This window comes from Oryctolagus cuniculus, chromosome X (genome assembly GCF_051225735.1).
Source record: "Oryctolagus cuniculus isolate XC-2025 breed Fujian yellow rabbit chromosome X, ASM5122573v1, whole genome shotgun sequence".
In the NCBI taxonomy this organism is placed as follows: Eukaryota; Metazoa; Chordata; class Mammalia; order Lagomorpha; family Leporidae; genus Oryctolagus; species Oryctolagus cuniculus.
Window position 1 is genome coordinate 60,494,664 of NC_142888.1, and position 13,854 is coordinate 60,508,517.

Sequence of the window (13,854 nt, forward strand, 5' to 3'; positions counted from 1 at the left end):
TTCTTAACAGATGTTGAACAAATGATACCATATACTGATTAAATTTTCATATTAAAATGTGTTGTTTTAATATTTCATATTAAAATGTGTTATGCATGTTAGCATTTCTCCATGTTTTGTACGAATTCTTTCCCATTGATATGGTTAAATAAGTAAGCAATTGAAAAAGAGACTCAGTATTCCTCCTCATTTTAAATTTGCAGAACATAGTTAATTAGCTATGCTAATAGGCTATAAAGCCCCCAACTCAAACTTGCTCAGAGGAGTAAAGATCCCAATGAAGATTCATTATAAGACAAGTCATATCAGTTTTCCAACTCTTTTGTAGTCACTCCATAAAACAATATTTTCCTCTAATTTTTATCAATTTAAAAAAAAGATACAGGCAACTTGAAAAGAATATGATAAATGGAGATTTCTGTAAGCTATACCTTTTTCTTTTAATAATAAAATAAAGGTGGGGCCAGCAATGTAGCACAGTAGGTTAAGCTGTCCTCTATGATGCTGGCACCCCATATGGGTCCTGGTTTGAGTCCCAGCTGCTCCACTTCTGTTCCAACGCCCTGCTAATGGCCTGGGAAAGCACTGGAAGATGGCCCAAATGCTTAGGCTCCTGCTACCTATATGGGAGACCCAGATGAAGCTGATGGCTCCTGGCTATAGCAGCCATTTGGAGAATAAACCAGTGGATAGAAGATCTTTCCCTGTCTCTCCCTCTCTGTAACTGCGCCTTTCAAACAATTAAAAAATAAATAAATAAATAAATAAAGGTAACATATTGGGTAAAGCCACCACATGTAGTGCCAGCAGAGTCCTGGCTGCTCCACTTCCGATCCAGCTCTCTGCTATGACCTGGGAAAGCACTAGAGAATGGCGCAAATGCATGGACCCCTGTACACGTGTGGGACACTTGGAGGAGGCTCAAGGCTCCTGGTTCTGGATCAAAGCAGCTCTGGCCTTTGCGGCCATCTGGAGAGTGAACCAGAAGACAGAAAATCTCTGTTACTCTGCCTCTGCCTCTCTGCCTCACCATTCAGATAAATAAATAAATCTTTAAAAAACAAAAAGGTAACATATTTAAAAGCCAAATAGAAGATTTTAAAATGTTGAAACCCATATTAATATATATTATATTATCAAATGCTATACTTTAACTAGATTTTTAAAATATCAGAATTTCACTGAACATTTACATTCAATATCAGTAGACAAAACCATGGTAGGGATGTAGGTAACTTACAGTACAACTTTTTCTGGATAAACAAAATCTACTGGAAGAAATTTGAAAAAAAAAAAAAAATGCTGTAAGGAATTGAAAAGCTTGCATAGGATTTTGTATTAATGGAAAGCTGATGTGAACAGAATCCTATGGTTTAACCCACCTTCTAAAAGCTGTATAACTGTATTTGTAAAATGTATCTGATCTGAAAGATTAGTCACAACATTCAATTCAACAAATTTCTATAGGTCATAGCCAGAAAATTTTGTACCAGCAAAAGAGAGCCTAGAGCAGGAATTCTGAATTAATTTTCCATGGGTGTGTTATAGCTAAGACAAACCTTAAAACTCAAAGGATTATCACAAATACTTTAGGGAACCAAAGGATGCAAATACTATTAATGTTCATGCTAGTCTTACTACTACTGGAAAGACACAATCATTTTAAACAAAACAAATCCAAGCAAATATTAACAAAAGGAATCGCAATGGATTCTCTAAAAGACCGGAGCTGCAGCCGAACACCATACCTAGGGTCCCATTAAAAAAAACCTGGACCTGTAAGCTGGGATAAGTATGCATTTTCCTGGATTACTTTTTTTGTTTTTGGCCTTAAATAAAGGTAATAGGAAGCTCCAAGTCATTAAACAAAAACATCCTGAACACACATTACACTTTTATAAAATGACATTGCCAAATGTAAAATTCAAGTTAGAAGTGTATTTCTGCTATCCTTCACCGCAGCTTTAAAGAGGTCAAAATAGTAATTGTAAAGCAAGCAGGTTAATTTAAAATGATTTTACTGGAGAGCTTCAGGAATATCTATAAATAAATATAACCATTTGTCATAAATATTTAATATTAGTATTTTCCAATTCGGTAGAAACAGACATTCAGGAAACAGTTTAATTAGAGAGCAGGAAAAGCTGTCCAGCTATACTGACTAGAATCCCTAATGGTGGTAAACGCTGCTTTCCCAGGGCAGCACGTATATGTGAGAACTGTTCTAGCACCTCATCAAAGTACATACAAGGCTTTAATTGTGTCTGGGCACTGCCAGTGGATCCACCTTGCTCCTTTGTACAACTACCATATTTATCATTTACATGTGCCACCAGTAAAATAAAATGTTTATACACTTTGAAGTAGTCAACATGGATGTTCCTTTAAAATCAAAACAAAGCAAACAATCACACAAATACATACAAACTCATTTGCATTCTGGAAAGCCCAAAAGAGTTCATGTCCAGGAACAAAAGTTTACCATATCAGCCCCCCCAAGATCAAAACATCTTGGATGGTATGGTTAAAAAATAAAAATTTGGGGGCTGGTGTTGTGCCACAGAGAGTTAAGCTACCACCTATGATGCTGGCACAGCTAACACGTATAATGTCTGGAACAGCCCCAGCCATTTGGTGAGGGAGCCAAGAGCCTCATCCAGATCTCCCACGTGGGTGGATGGGAGCCAAACACTTGGGCCATCTGTTGCTGTTGTTCCAAGGCCATCTGAAGGCAGAGGGATAAAAAGTGGAGCAGCTGGGACATGAACCAACTCCCATATGGGATGCCATGGTTGCAGGCAGTAGCTTTACCTACTACACCACACCAAACCCTGAAATGTGTATTATTAATATGGAATGTGGTATAATGCAATGCCATGTACTAAGAAGTCTATTGAAATATTATTCCAGTTCATTTTTAAAATGTGTTTATTTCTTTATTTATTTAAGGAGGAGAGACAGAGCACCCTCCCATTCAGTGGTTCACTCCCCAAATGCCTGAAATAGTTGGGGCTGGGCCATGGCTCTCCAAGTTTCCCACGTGGGTGGGCAGGAACCCAACTGCTTGAATCATCTCTACTACCTCCCAGGGTCTGCATTGACAGGAAGCTGGAGTCCAGAGCTGCAACTGGGAATCAAACCCAAACTCTGCTAAGAGATGCAAGCATATTAACCACTAGGTTAAATGTCTGCTCACCTTTTTATAATATAACATTTGTAACCCAATAATCTTCAGTACCTTGGGTATTCTGGGGTGCCTCTTTTTAAAATATATATTCTTTCAGAGAATATATATTATCAAGGGCTAAATTAACCATATATAAAACCTTTCCATTTTTCCATTCATTTATTCATTCTCATTTGCATATGCATTCTTCACTACCATTTCCTTCCCCTCATGTGGATTCCTGTGTTTGATATGGAACTTTTGTTTGTGTATAGTATTTTTATGAAAAATTCCTTTTAGTTTATGTTATTCAATTCTGTTCATTTTAAAGTTTATTTTAAATTCACCAAAGGTCAAGAGGATCATTAAAGTGTTTTACAAAATAAAATAGAAATAAATTTAATTTCAGAAGCACATTCATATCCTTCCTTTATGTATATACATAATCTATTTGATATCTTGGCCCCAAATCCCCAAATCATTTGGATCCCTCCATTTTGCCATTAATGTCAAGATAACCACACACACAGAAATCCCCAAAACTCTTTCACTGAGGATACAATTGTATGATAGTATAATTTTTATATATTTTTCACCTAATTTTATCATAGTAGGGTTTTTCTCTGGATTAGATTCTTTTTGACTGGGGCTTTACCTACCATATACAACATTGTTTCTGTGACAAAATGCCTTCCAAATTGCAAACCAATGAATGCTTGGAATGTACCTTGTTGCAGATCTGGAGTTTGTATTTATTCGACAAAATGTGGCTAACTATTTTCCAAGCCCACTGGTGAATTTCATTCTATCATAAATGTTTCATCAGATGTGTCAATATAATAAGACATATCTTGCCTAGGGATTTAACTGTAACAAAAAAGGGCAGAAAATACCTTCCTAAATTACATTCTCCGAAGTGATGGGTATCATGGCATTAAGTCAGTATTCAATAAAAATCCGATTACTTATACACTTAGGGGCCCAGCATTTGATGGATAATTTTAATGCAACCACCAGGAACATTACTTTAAACAGCAACATTAACTTTTCTGTCATCTTTGTGGTTTGAGAATCAGTGATTCACACTGTTCCTTAGGGAGCCTTCATTTCAAACTATATTTCAGACAATGATTAATTAAGCCTCATCGCACCTTGAGACCTATTCTCTAAATTATGTGCAAAACACTTAAAGCGAAACCAAGAAAATTTAAGTAACTTTTTAAGGCCATAATGAAGTGCACGACTATTACAATAATCCAGACAAACCTAACTAAATCCCACATCAAATGTTACAGTGGCATTGTTGCTTCAATGGCCTGAAATTATCACAGTGCCAGACACATATGCCACACAGCATGGGAAGCTGAAGTAGTGAGAGATTTTGCTAGATTCTCTCTGGTATCAAGAACCAAAAAGTGGGAAAGTATGAGATCACTTTAAAAACACTGGAAAATGAAATATCTTTGATGCAAAACAATTTGGAAACCCATGCACTGAGGGGTCTTCAAAAAGTTTATGTAATTGCACAATATAAAACAAAAATTAGGCATAAATTTCAAAAACTTTTGTACCAAAATAAGCATATCTTTAATAATCCTCCACTATTATTCTCACATGTTCACCCCTTGTCATTTATTTCTGTGGTTAAAGAGCTGCTAATTGGAAAACAAAATATGTTTAAATCATGTGGGTGAAGCCACTGCTTGCAGTGCCAGGATACCATATGGGTGCTATTTGGAGTCCCGGCTGCTCCACTTCTGATCCAGCTCTCTGCTATAGCCTGGGAAAGCAGTAGAAGATGGCCCAAGTCCTTGTGGCCAACTGGAGAGTGAACCAGTGGATGGAAGACCTCTCTCTCTGCCTCTCCTTCTCTGTGTAACTCTGGCTTTCAAATAAATAAATAAATCTTTAATAAATAAATAAATAAATCATATGGGTGACATAGGCAGAATGGGCTGGTTGAGTATTGAGGAACTTTGTGAGTACTATGGCCCAGTTTTACTAGCAGCTGAGGTATACCCAGATGATAACCATTTCTAAAAGCAACAGCTGTGGATTTTCTGTCTCTAGATAAACATATGTTTCACTGTGGAAGGTTAACACATTCTGAGTATTAGCAGAGGGACCTCAGAATGCTGTATCTCCACAAATAAATTCTGCAAGCTATGTTTCTATATGAAAACTACAAAATAAATGTCTTACTTGTGTGAACATCAGAAATTGTAAACCTTCTTCCACCAAAATAAAAGAATTTATCATTTTGGGGGGCTGGCATAGTGGCACAGCAGGTTAAGCCACCACCTGCGACATGGGCATCCCATGAGCCCTGGTTCAAGTCCAGGCTGCCCCACTTCCTTTCCAGCTCTCTGCTAAAGCACCTGGGCAGGTAGCAAAAGATGGCACAAGTACCTGGGCTTCTGCCACCCACTTGGGAGACCTGAATGGAGTTCCAGGCTCCTGGCTTCGGCCTGGCCCGTCCCAGCTGTTACAGTCATTTGGGGTGTGTACCAACAGATCCAACATTCATATTCATTCTCTCCCTCTCTCTTTCTCTCTCCCTTCCTGCTTCCTCTTCCTATCTCTGCAATTCAAATAAATAAAAATAAATCTTTAAAAAATGTATTATTTTTAAACAAAGCCACGAACAAAAAGTACTGAAGTAATACATTTTCTTGAACATGCACAAATACCTAGATGTTGTTATTTTAGATCACTGTATTTACATGGTCTTAGCAATAAACAAATGGCATAGTCAAAATGGATTATTACATAGTCAAAATGTATTATTAAAAAGTATTTAATGAACTGTTTTCAGATATGGGAAGGAATAAGAGAAAGCAGTAAGGTGTAATAAAGTACCCCAGACCTGTCAACAATAGAAGTTCTTAACCCACTTAGCGCTGAAGGATGAAAGACAGGGCAAGGTACAGGGACCACGGGACAATTAGAGCCGTAGGGAAAGGCTTCGCAGGATCTATGGTCTTGGGTAGAAGAATGCAGCGACTGCCATCACATGGCTATTCTACGGAAAGGAGTGAATTAAGGGAATAAATAATCGCATTTCTCACTCTCATCCTTTTTAATTCTCCTCCCTATGCTTCCCACTGGCTACCAAAAGCAAGCAAGAAAAGTAGTCAGGTCACTGTGGTCCACAAAGATAAGCATCTCAGGGCACAAAGAGGGAGATGGGAGAAGAGTATATCTGGGAGAAGCGAGTTGATTGAACACAGCCCATTCCTTTGTCCCCTGTGTCATTAAAATTTCCTTCCTTTCCCAAGTATTAGCTCTCTAACCAGAGAAGCAAAATGGAAAACAAGAAGGCAGTGACCAACTGAGAACAAAAGTAGAGAAAAGATTATACCAGGGACTTAAAATTCACACACACACACACACACAAATGCCTGTCCTTTATCTACTTGGATGAAAAATGGAATCTCAAACACAGGGGGCACATAAAGTCCAATTCAGTCACATTCCGACCTAGAATATAAAACACCATAGTTCTTTAGTAGGGCAAGGGGAGGAGGGGAGTGGCAGTCAATTAATATAACACATAGCCATTACCACTGTGGTATCTATAGCCAGCTAAAAAACTGATAATCATGGCGTCCTTTTCTATGATCAAGTTCATATTCAATTTCTTTTCTTCCAATATCTTGGCTAGATAGTCTCTTTACCTGAAAGAAGAATCTTAACTTACATTTCTGCATATCTGAGCCTTTGTCCTGATGCTTTTTATGGCTGAGCACAGCTTTGTATTAGCCAAGACTAGTACAACAAGAGAATACTAAGAGCTGTTCCTGAATTCTCTGGACTTCACACTGACTCACAATTGCTTCCACTGTATACCAGTAACCCTTTTTCACCCTGAGTAACTTGAATTGATTACTCTGGCCAGTACACTGACTTTCTCTGTAGCTTCCTCAAGAACAGGATCAAGAGGAAGTCTCACCTTCCATCATAACGGAACCACAAATGTATTCTTGCACACTGGGATGTTTAAAGGCATTAGATCAAAAGCACAGGAATAAGAAACACACTCTTCTAGGGAGCTCTTAGGTGTAAACTGGAAACAGTACTCCTACTTTCATCTCTTGATTCCCTATACCCAGACATTTATGCTACGGCAAAGAGGGTATCATATTTTGCTTACTATTTGAGCAATATTAAACATCTTGTATGACAACATCCGGATATTGCAAGGTGTCATCCTCCAGCTGGTATTAACTGAAACTTTACCAAAATATTCCAGAGTTCAAGCAGAACAACTGTTCCTGGGTAGTGGAATAAAGTTGCATAAAATCATTAAATTTCCCTTGCCTGTGCTGATTGCTTCATTCCCTTTTCCGTAAAATGTGTCTCTCATTTATAGATGAAGTTGTGTGCTGTACCACAACAAATGTAATGCATTCTGGGTACATAAGTTCAGTGGAAGTACTGGCCAGGAAAAACAAACCATATGCAGATTGTAGGTATCTTCTTTTGAAAACAAATTGCTTCCCCTTCTGGAAAAGATCCAATATAATCAATGTGACACCAGGCAGCTGGAAAGCTCCCCCAGCATGTTATAGAAAATGAAGACTCAAACTTTGTCCTCTCTTACTAAAAGGTAATGTATTTAGCAGCTATGGTAGCCATATCACGAGCCTTAATCAGCTGAAATCCTGTTTCATAAAAATTTGCAGTCTCCATACTTTTTGCCATGACCACTTAGTCGATAAGCCCATTGTGTAATCACCGCCCATTGTGTAATCACCGTGCCACAATTACACATTGTGTAATCACTACTAGCCATAAAATATATCATTCTATATATCAGACAGCCTCTCACATTGAATGTCCTTTAATTTTTTAAAAGGTAAATCTCCTCCTCCTCAGTGCCCATTTGGAGAAGTTCATTCCCATGCCTTGTCCTAAAATGTTGTCACCAATTTTCCAACTGCACTAAGTGCCCAGCTAGCCAGCTAACTCATTAGTCTTTACCCATGAATTGCCATAGGGCCAAACCCAGATTATCTCTGTGTCTATGCACAATGGAATCTCCATCTACCTAGGATACACCCACACATCCCTAGTGCACCAACTGGAGTCATGACCAACCACGGAGTTATCCTTCTCCTCCATTTTCTGGGTGACCCCTGACTGGGGCTCTAACGTAGTGGCCATCCACATACCACAGTATGTACTAGCATACTATGAAGATGCAAACATTAAACCAGACTTATCTTTCTGTCCCCTTCAGTAGCTGTTCCTAGGGACCTCTCCTTGAAAACATAGATGTATGGGAAAGGAGAGAAAAGGAAATAAATACCAAGGCAGTCTGAACTGCTGGCTCAGCATGTACTTGTGCCTTCCAGTTCTGCTGAGGCTTTGTTTTGAATGTACCAGTTCATTTAAAAGTGGAAAGCTGCTGCACACATCCAATTTTATGGATCAGATAGCACCTAGTTCATAAATAGTAGTGTGGGATTGCACAGCCACTTGGGAATTCCACAATCAGGTGTTCAATCTTTCTGGGCATATCAAGGCAGAAACTCATTTTCAAATGGAGAATATCTGCTAATCAAAAAGGCATGCTCTTGCAACAGAGTAACTCCAGAGTGATCTAAGTTTTTCCCCCCTCTTTTAGTACTTGTCAGAGATTTCATATATCATTTCTGCCATACACCCACACATCCCTAGTTTCAGCTGCCTGTAAGTAGATATATACAATATTTTGTTCACTGTAGCTTTTTACTGTACTCTCTGGGACATCCATTCTTACCCACTGGAATTGGCTACTTTAGCAAAAGTGGGCCACATTATCAATTGAATAGCTTTGATATCTCTTATGCTGTAGCTACAAGCAATGGATTAAATATGTAAATTGCAATCAGAGGATTTTAAAGGCATAATACGCATTGAAAAAAGAAACAAAATTGATAATGTAATGCAATTTTCATAAATTAAAATTGTTCTCAGGGCAAGCATTCAGCATAATATTGAAATGCCTAAATTAAAGAGCTGGCTCTGCTCCCAATTCCAGCTTCCCACTAATTCACACCCAGGAAGGCAACATGTGATGGCTTAAGTGACTGGGTCTCTGCCATCCATGGGAGAGACCCGTATCAAGTTCTGGGCTCCTGGCTTAGCCTTGGCCCAGTTCTGGCTATTGCGGCCATTTGGGGAGTGAACCAGCAGATGGAAGACCTCTCTTTCTCCCTCTGCCTTTCAACTAAATAAATCTGGGCCTAGTGCTGTGGCGCAGTGGGTTAGAGCCCCAGCCTGCAGCGCTGGCATCCCATATGGGCGCTGGTTTGAGTTCCTGCTGCTCCTCTTCCAATACAGCTCTCTACTATGGCCTGGGAAAGCAGTAGAAGATGGCCTGAGTCCTTGGGCCCCCGCACCCATGTGGGAGACCTGGAAGAGGCTCCTGGCTTCTGATCTGCTCAGCTCTGGCTGTTGTGGTCATTTGGGGAGTGAACATATCTAACAGGAGCTCAAACACAATGAAAAGCTATGGTTTTTTGTGTGTGGGTTTTTTTTTTTTTGGGGGGGGGGGTGCGCCAAATAAGACCAATAGTAACCTATGGTTCAGGAAAACTTAATTTTGATCTTACTAATTTCCACATGAGTCAACATTTATAATATCTGTTTCTAGGGCTTAACCCAATGTCTTGCATTAAAGGGTGATATCTTTATTCAGACATTTTCACTAAACTTTCCAAAGTCACCCTTGGCTTCTCTCAGAAACCTCTTCACAAGATGATAATGAAGCTTTTAGAATTATTTTGGAGATTACTGCTTCAATGTAAAAGTATAACTAATGAGAAGAAATAGTCTAATGCTTAAAAATCCACTGACTCTTTTTAGCACTTGAATGAATTTGATGGTGAAACTACTTAATGTTATTTTTGATTTATCCATATTTATTAAAGGATAACTTTTTCATGAAATGAGCTTTCACCACTAATTTGCCAACAAATCAAAGCCTTCACTCTATATATTTACAAGCCAAAGTGTTCGTTATTAATTGCTTGAACTTGGTAGAATTTTAATTTTCAAAGGGACAAGCTGAATAATTTATTTCCTGAGTGGACAACTATGACAGTTTGATTGCCAAGTGGCATTTGGATCTGTAATCAAATATCTCAATTCTGTTTATATAGTCAGTGGAAACTAAGAGAAGTCACTTAGAATAACATGTATTTTCCTCTAGAGATAATACATCTTACCCTATTATATGCAGTTTGATATTTCCTATCATGGGTAGCATTCTCTTTGTGAGACCTGAACCATCAAGTAAGATACATGACTACACAAGGACTACCATACTGGAGAGATGACATACAGGCATAATGACCAACAGCTGCAGAGAAGGGCTGGCTTCCAACTATCCGTAACAAAATATCAGGCATATGAGCAATGTTATATTACACATTGATACCAACCCGTGGCTCAGCTGAATACCACTCTGTTAACTCAGTAGATATCACATGAAACAGAAAAGTGACCAAACCTATCCAGGCCTGATTCCTAACAAAGGGTCTCCTCAATCAAACTCAGGATCCTCTGAGCCCTCTTTTTGACTAAACCTCAGTCAACCTTGGCCTATAAAGACTGCAGACTCTCAGCACAGAGATCTGAACAAACACTAACATAGTTTCTAACAGTTCATGCCTGCTAAGTATTTTACTGTTGTTCCAGCCAACTCCTGAAGGTAAGTAAGGGCCCTGTCTCCTAGTTTCTATGAAAGGGTAAGAATCCCAGGATTTTCCCTCCTGTGTGTTTTCCTCATGCTTCTTCATGGTCCATGATGCCAGCTGAGGTTGTCAGTACAATGAAACCCAACTGGCGGGATGGAAGCAGATTATTCTGCCATTTTTCTAAATCTTTCAACTGCACGTCAAATCTGGGGCTGATCACTCCACACTTGCTTAACCTGCCGGTGAGGTTCACCACGATCTTCCCAGCTCTGTGATCGTCAATGATTTCAAACTCACCAATGTAACCATGCTTCATCATCACAGTCAGAAACCTGACCATGACTTTGGAGCACGGCCTGATAAGAACCTGGCGCTTGCCTCTCTTCTCCGCATTGTTGATGCTCTTGTGAGCATCTGCCAAGACGTTCATGGGCTCCATCGCAGCGGCACGGGAAGATGGCAGAATTCCCCTTCTTCATTCTCTTATTATGCTTTTAAGATGCCCAGTCATATTTAAACAAACTGAATTTTGAGTTCAGTTCATGCTGGACTTCTTCCTATGACAATAGTTCTTGCCGATTAAAATCTGTTCTGTTTTCTTACTTTTGGACAGTCTTCACTGTCAACATTCTGAGATACAATAAAATGACTATTGTTTTAAAAAGCCCTGATTTTCAGATTGATCTTCTATGCATAAATAGGTAACAAAGAGGTGGAAGAGGCACTCTGGTAAGAATGCTAGATATTTATTCAAAACATATTGTCTACATGGGACTACGTCACTTGGTAGAATATAACTAAATGTATCTGGGTTTTACCTTTAAGGTGGGTACAGATAAATAATGGAAAGAAAAGCCAGCTAGGGGAGTCAGCATTGTGGCCAAGCAGGTTAAGCATCACTTGCAACACTGGCATTCCATACCAGGGTGAAATTAAGAGTCCTGGCTACTTTGCCTCCCATACAGCTGCCTGCTAATTGTGCATGGGAAGGCAGCAGAATATGGCCCAAACACTTGGGGCCCGATCACCCATGTGTGAGACCAAGATAGAATTCCTGCTGCGTGGCTCCAGCCTAACGCAGATCTGACCATTGTGGCCATTTGGAAAGTGACCCAGTATATGGAAAATGATTTTCTCTCTGTCTCTCTCTCACTCTGCCTTTCAAAACTAAATCATTGGGGGGGGGGGGGGGGAGGCCAGGCAGGTAAGGAGAAACCATATCACATTTATTAAAAACATGGATTTGGACAAATATACTAGCTCTATTAATGACTAGCTAGTAGTTTTTCTAAAAAACTGTTTAATCATTCTGGCGTAAATTTTCTCATCAGTGATAATCCAATGAACCAATATGGTTCCTGTTAGGACTAAATGAATTTAGTAAAAAAAAAAAAAAGCAATAAGCTATCATCATTTGTAAAGAATTTACATGGTAGCCATTTTATTGTCGAAATTCCTATAATGTCAGTGTGTTAATCACAAGGGAAAAAGACACCTCCTAATGTCAAAAAGGAAGAACGTAAGGTCTGCTAAGCTATTTGAACTGACCAGCCTACCTACTTTCAGAACCCCTGTATTCTTTCACTTCTTATACCACACAGCATAGAAAGCTGAATATTTACTTTCCTGAGCTCACTAGTACCTAAAATCATCTATATAATCCAGTTTGGCTCAGAGAATACGAAAAGTCAATAATACCATTCCAGGAAAAACTTAGATTTTTAGTTTGTTTATTTATTTATTTATTTATTTTTAGTTTATCTATCACTTCTTCCTCTTCCTCCTACCTCGAAAATGCCAGTGATGACCAGAGATGGTGCAGTCATCTTGCATTATCAAAATGGGAGCACAAATGCCAAGAATAACAGTATGAATAGAGAAAATATTCACATCCTTGGGTATATCAATAAGGCATCATACTTACCTGGAATGACTAACTCCATGTCTCTTGCTTTCACACAAATAAAATCCATTGTTTAAAGCTGCATTTGTCAGATAGGTTATTCACTGCAGCTAACAGAAATGTTGCCAAAAGGCCAGAATTGTGGAGCACTCAGTTAAGCCACTGCTTGTGAAACCAGCATCCCATATGAAACTGCTGGTCTGAGTCCCAGCTGCTCCACTTCCAATCTAGCTTCCTGCTAATGCACCTGGGAAGGCAGCAGAAGGAAGTCCAGGTGCTTGGGTCTGTGCTATCCAAGTAGGAAACAAGAAGGGAATTCCTAGCTCCAGGCTTCAGCCTAGTACAGACCTGCTACAGCCATCTGGGGGTGAACCAGTGGATGGAAGGTATCTCTCTCCTCTCACTGTCTGTCTGCCTTTCAAATAAATAAATAAACCATTTTAAAAAAAATCTCGCTAATAAAGAAAGCTTAGTGGAAAAAACAATGTTCAGCTGTGAAAGAAACATTGTGAGCTACTTTGAGACAGGTAGCACTACAGGGACTTCACAAGGAACAACATTAAAAAAAAGTGAAAAGTAAATACATACTTAACAGTCCTACAAATAAAAAAATATTGAAAAACACTAAAAGCAATCTACAAAACTTGATCAAAAGGAACAGTTTCTTTTTATTTAATTTTGAAATTAGGTCATTTTAAATATATTTTGTTATTTTAACTTATTAAGGATGATGTATGAAATAAAAGCAGAACAAGGTATAGAAGCTGGTGTTACGGCACATCAGGCTAAGCTGCCACCTGCAACGCTGGCATCCCATGAATGCCAGTTTGAGTCCTGGCAGTGCCACTTCTGATCTAGTTCCTTGCTAATGAGCCTAGGAAAACAGAAGATGGACTATGTACTTGGGCTCCTGCCACCCATGAGGGAGACCCAGGTGGAGTTTCTGGTTCCTGGCTTCAGCCCAGGCCACCTTGGCCATTTGGGGAGTGAACCAGCAAATAGATAATCTTTCCTTCTCTGTCTCTCCCTCTCAAACTCTACCTTTCAAATAAATCTTGAAACACACACACACAGGTCATCAAAGCTCTTGCTAAAGTTTT

General features: G+C 39.1%; 1 protein-coding gene and 1 pseudogene across 4 annotated transcripts in view; both read right to left on the reverse strand.

The window, feature by feature from the left end:
- LOC149119659 (uncharacterized) overlaps positions 1-13,854 on the reverse strand; it is a 149,407-nt gene that overhangs the window by 63,432 nt on the left and 72,121 nt on the right. The gene's annotated exons all lie outside the window — the stretch shown is intronic.
- Positions 10,886-11,290, reverse strand: LOC127484896 (small ribosomal subunit protein uS8 pseudogene; annotated as a pseudogene).